The sequence below is a fragment of the Amblyomma americanum genome, chromosome 7 (genome assembly GCF_052857255.1).
Source record: "Amblyomma americanum isolate KBUSLIRL-KWMA chromosome 7, ASM5285725v1, whole genome shotgun sequence".
Taxonomy (NCBI): domain Eukaryota; kingdom Metazoa; phylum Arthropoda; class Arachnida; order Ixodida; family Ixodidae; genus Amblyomma; species Amblyomma americanum.
The window spans coordinates 153,257,913-153,263,176 of record NC_135503.1 but is presented as its reverse complement, the minus strand read 5'-3'; the positions used below and the strand labels follow the sequence as shown (position 1 = coordinate 153,263,176).

General features: G+C 49.8%; 1 pseudogene; it reads left to right on the top strand.

Annotated features, from left to right (window-relative positions):
* The first annotated feature begins 1,917 nt into the window (after window positions 1-1,917).
* LOC144099587 (U2 spliceosomal RNA) lies at window positions 1,918-2,077 on the top strand (annotated as a pseudogene).
* Window positions 2,078-5,264: the final 3,187 nt, after the last annotated feature.

The window sequence follows — 5,264 nt, the reverse complement described above, 5'->3', positions numbered from 1 at the left end:
CTTGTGAACGCAAATTCAGCTCTGCGGGTTCTGCTGACATGAGGTATATCCTGCAAGGTTGGCTCCACTCCTGTCTCTTGGAGGGCCACTGCAGCAGGTAATTCAGGGAAGCCAGGTTGTGAAGAAAGCCCTGAGGTCGGCACGTTCAGCTCGCGCCTTGAAACCTCTGCAGTTCCATTGAAGAATTCAGTACGAAGTAATGCTGCGCTGCGAGGGAGCGTCCCCTTTAAAACGGGGTGGTAGCAGTTGCCATCATGCAATGCTCTTTTATATTTCTTTAACGCTGTTATAAATTGGCCAACGAATTCGCCATTTTTGCTTAAAATTCTAGCCTTATGGCACGTCTGTATTTCAGCCACCAATGTCCAATCGCTTTTTCTAACTTCAACCGCAGATTCATTCGCGTAACCATTTTTACCTCTAAACCTTATGGCCTCAGGCAGAGTGACAGTGCCTGCCTCGACATTCGGACGGATACCATTACATTCGAGCATAAGACGTTCAATTGTTCCCAGAGATTCACCCCACACTGCACATGTGTCATCTTCTTGGTTATATTTATTTTGGCACTATTTCACTAACGGTCCTGAAAAAGGCGAGATTTTTTTTTTAAGCCTCTCGGATACTTACAGAAATAAAATAAATATTTGTGCGACTGGGTTTCCAACCCGCGGCCGCGCGACGAGATCAGCTTCGCTGGCCGCTGCACGAGAGCACCATGCTATCGCCGAAGCATACCACGACACGAGTTATGCTGCAGCACTTTCATCTGTGCGCAGTAGTGACGAATAAAAGGAAACGCGCCTTTTATTCCTAGATCAGTAGACACTTCAATCGCGCTTTGAGCTACGTGGTAGTGGTGTCCACCTGCAAAAACCTGCTTTCACGCAACATTGCGTGCTTAGCAGTGCTAGAAGCGTGAATTGCTGGAGGAGTTGGTACAATTTCAAGATAAAAAAAAACAGCGAAAAAAAGACGCTCGACCAGGAGAAGACACACAGACTGTGGCCGGAATTTCAACTGATTTATTATTGGTTCCACCACGTAGTTAAAGCCACTACATGCGCAAGCGCGCATGCCACATTCATCAAAGTCCGGACGTCATTCCAAGCCAGATAAAAAATACCCCTCTTTGTCGGCGAGAATAACAGACGGGTCGCCGATGCAAACACGATCGTTCCTTTTGCTAAGAAACGCTTCTAACAGTTCGGGCTCGTGCCTCCCGCGGCCGATAATGGCAGTGCTGTTAAGCAAAGCTGGGCAGTTTCGGCACTCTCTCACATGTATGGCCAGGTTGCTCCCTGTACCAAATGCAGCGTTCTACCGTGTTCCCTGAATCGCTCGTTCAAACACTGCCCCGTCTGCCCAATGTAAATTTTTCCACAAGAGGCTGGGATACAATATACTACCCCCACAGCACACTTGGTAAACTTCGTTTGGTGCTTTGTTTGGCAGGCAGGTTCTCACTTGGAGCCGGAGATGCGGACGCAAAGACTGCCAAGCTTTCGGGGCGCCGAAAACACCAAATTCACTCGAAATTTCTGGGAGACTTTTTTCTGTCTGTCTGCGTCTGTCTTCTTCTGGTACTGCGTCTTTTTTTCGCTGTTTTTGTTTTCCTCTTTAGCAATGCTAAACCGCCTGCAATGTCAGAGCGAAAGCTCTGCTAGTCCCGTACAAAGCTGAAGGTCATGCGGCTATGAAATAGGAGAGGAAGCTTGGCTCTGACGCCATGCCACGTGACTCGCATGCCTCGTCACAGCTAAACGCGTTAAGCCAACAGCGCTCGCTCGCCTCGCAGCTATCTATTCACATGACTCGCTACGCCCCGCCACAGCAGAGTATGCGGAGCCGACGGCACTCTCGCAACTGCCGGAAATCGCGTGGCGCGCCGTTCGCTACATAAAAGCGTGTGCTTGCTTGCCTTCTCACAGTCTGGCGAATGTCCGGACCCCGTAGAGTATCTGTTACGGGTCTAATGGACTTATTTTTGGAAATGTGGCGGAGAGTTTGAAGAATGCTTCACCCCCGCCACCGGTTGGCCCGGTATTGCACTACCTCCGGGATCGGCCTTGTCTTTAGCGCGTCTTTACTATCCTGTCTTTCTATCCCATCTTTCAACTCGCCTACTATCTGCACGTGGTAGCGATTGTGGCTCGGCTTGAGCCAGTGAGCAGGCCTGTGCACTTTCCTTTTCTTTCTTCCTGGCAACAACTTCTCTCTCTCTCTGACTTCACACAAAAAACCATGGATGAGCAGTGTGCCTGAGCTAGTGCTTCGACGCTGCATCGTCGCCATCAAGCGAAATCTGATGTTAACGAAAGGCATCAGATTGCATAAACATGAATGACAAACCCTTCGCTCGTCTTACCAGGTTCAGCCAGGTTGAACCACAGCTAATTTTTTGTAGCTTAGCGTTATAATCTACTCTGATCTAGCTTCAATGAGTAGGGCACTTTCTATTGTGTTATCATGCAACGATACCTTCCTGATCTGCGTTTTCCAATTTCAATATAGTTCTACACTCTACTTCTTTTCCATTGAATTAATTTGGTTTTTACCTTCCGCGTTATTAACGTGTCGTTTAATGTTCTATTTTCTCCCTCCTCGTCTCTGGCATACTTACTGGTTAGCTTCCTAGTTGTTTTCCGACAGAGTATGTAAAATCTCTTTCTGTATTAGTACTAAATACTTTAGCTGCCCACCTGTTAACGTCCAATTTCCTCAGGCATTTTTGTCGCAATATTTTTGAACGGACAACTTTCGCGCCCCATCGGATGACAGCAAAGATTAACGATCGCCTTTCAAGACACCGCTCAATATTTTGTGGGGGAATAAACCAACGGAATCCAATAACTACGAAGTCCGTGTCTGCACTGAATCGCGCGACGCAGTGCGGAAAGAGGAAAATAGTATAGTATACTATGGTATATCATGGTATGGTATGACATGGTATGGTATGGTACGGGCAGTTTACCATTCCAAAGCTCCGGAACGCCTATGAAAGACTGCCATGTCAAGGGCTCGGGATAGAGTTCGACAACCTGTGGTACTTAAACCCCCACTTAAAAAGCACGACACTCTAGTGATTTCACCATCTCGCTTCCTCCGAAATGCTACGCCGCGGCCGTTGTTCCACCCCGCGACCTAAGGCTCAGCAGCCGAACGCCCCTGAATGCTGTATTGGTCGCAGCCCACATCTTCCCACCAAGCAAGGAAAACAACTGGCTGTAGTGCGTGTCCTCGGGCGCTATTCATTGCCGTAGTGCTGACGAAAGCACGCGCCGCTCGACGCTTAGTCACGCCAGGGAGAAGCGCCGTTGAGGCGGTCGTGCACGGCTGCGTCCCCGCGCCAGATGCCGCGCCATGGAAGCATCCGCGGTGACCGAGCCCATTCCACGCACCAGCGACGCAGCCCGTGTTTGTGCCGGGGGTGCAGTTCGGTGCCACTTCGGGGACGCAGTGTGGACGTGCTCAACGAATGCGTCAATGGCTGCGGCAACGGACGCCGAGTGGTCAGGCGCTGCTGCCAACGTCGTAACACGGACCCGCCTCCCCACATGTGAGCACCTAATGGCGTTATTAGGGTGGCCTTCCAGTAAACAGCTTAGCCTAATTAGCCGCGTGGTAAATAATGTAACCGGCTCCGTGCTCTACTGTTAGCGCTGAAATCCGTTTTCATGCATTTTTATTTCTTCTCCGCGTGACACGTATTCAGGTTAGAAGTGATGCTTACGCGAGTTGGTATGCAATTTCAAAAAGGAACAGTGCGACTACCCGCCGCGGTGGCTCAGTGGTTACGGCGCTCGGCTACTGATCCTGAGTTCACGGGTTCGAACCCGACCGCGGAGGCCGCGTTGCGATGGAGGCGAAACGCTAAGGCGCCCGTGTGATGTACCATAAAGATCCCCAGGTGGTCGAAATTATTACGGAGCTCCACTACGGTACCTCTTTCTTCCTTTCTTCTTTCACTCCCTCCTTTATCCATTCCCTTACGGCGCGGTTCAGGCGTCCGCCGATATGCGAGACAGATACTGCGCCATTTCCTGTCTCCAAAAACCAAGGAAAAACGCCAAGGCGCCCGTGTGCTGTGCGATGTCAGTGCACGTTAAAGATCCCCAGGTGGTCGAAATTATTCCGGAGCCCTCCACTACGGCACCTCTTCCTTCCTTTCTTCTTTCACTCCCTCCTTTATCCCTTCCCTTACGGCGCGGTTCAGGTGTCCAACGATATATGAGACAGATACTGCGCCATTTCCTTTCCCCAAAAACCAATTATTATATTATTATTAATTTTCAACAGCGCGACTTATGGGACGGACGAAAGGAAAGACATAGGAGGACAGGAGCTGTCTTCGTGTGCCTTTTCTTTCATCGCTGTCAAAGGTCACGCTCTTTCTTTCTTTTTGAGGAAAGGAAATGGCGCATTAATTGTCTCACATATCGGTGGACACCCCAATCTCACCGTATCGGACGGGAAGAAGGTGGGAGTGAAGAATAAAGAGAGAAAGCGTCCCGGCTAGTGGAGGGCTCCTGGATAATTTTGACCACCTCGGGAATTTGCCCTGTTCCTTTTTGACACCTGCACTAAGGTGAGAGGTAGGTAGGCAGGTAATAATAATAATAATAATTGGTTTTTTGGGGAAAGGAAATGGCGCAGTATCTGTCTCATATATCGTTGGACACCTGAACCGCGCCGTTAGGGAAGGGATAAAGGAGAGAGTGAAAGAAGAAAGAAAGAAGGAGGTGCCGTAGTGGAGGGCTCCGGAATAATTTCGACCACCTGGGGATCTTTAACGTGCACTGACATCACACAGCACACGGGCGCCTTAGCGTTTAAAACTTTATTTGTGAACCAAAGTAAGGGAAGGAGTTAGGGGAGGTTTGGTTGGCTTGGTTCTTAATTCCAGTTGGCGGCCATCAGTCCATGACTTCTGGCGGCCTTATCCGCCCATTCCACCAGCCTCTTCTGTGAGGCAGGCTCTGAGCTAGAGACCGCGATCTCCCAACCTGCTAGGTCTCTGAGGTTCCAGCGAGATGGTGGTTGAGTTTTCGGCATATGAAGAGTACGTGTTCGAAGTTTGCTCTCGGAGCCCCACAAAGAGAGCATTCGGGCTTGTATTTACCCGTGTGTATTAGTGCCAGATAGGCCGGTGAAGGAAACCTTCTGGACTGCAGTTGCCTCCATATAGTCTGTTGTTCCTTCGTGAGGGTGTGGTGTGGTGGCGGATATTTGAGCCTGTCCTCTCTGTAGTGTGGCGTGATTTC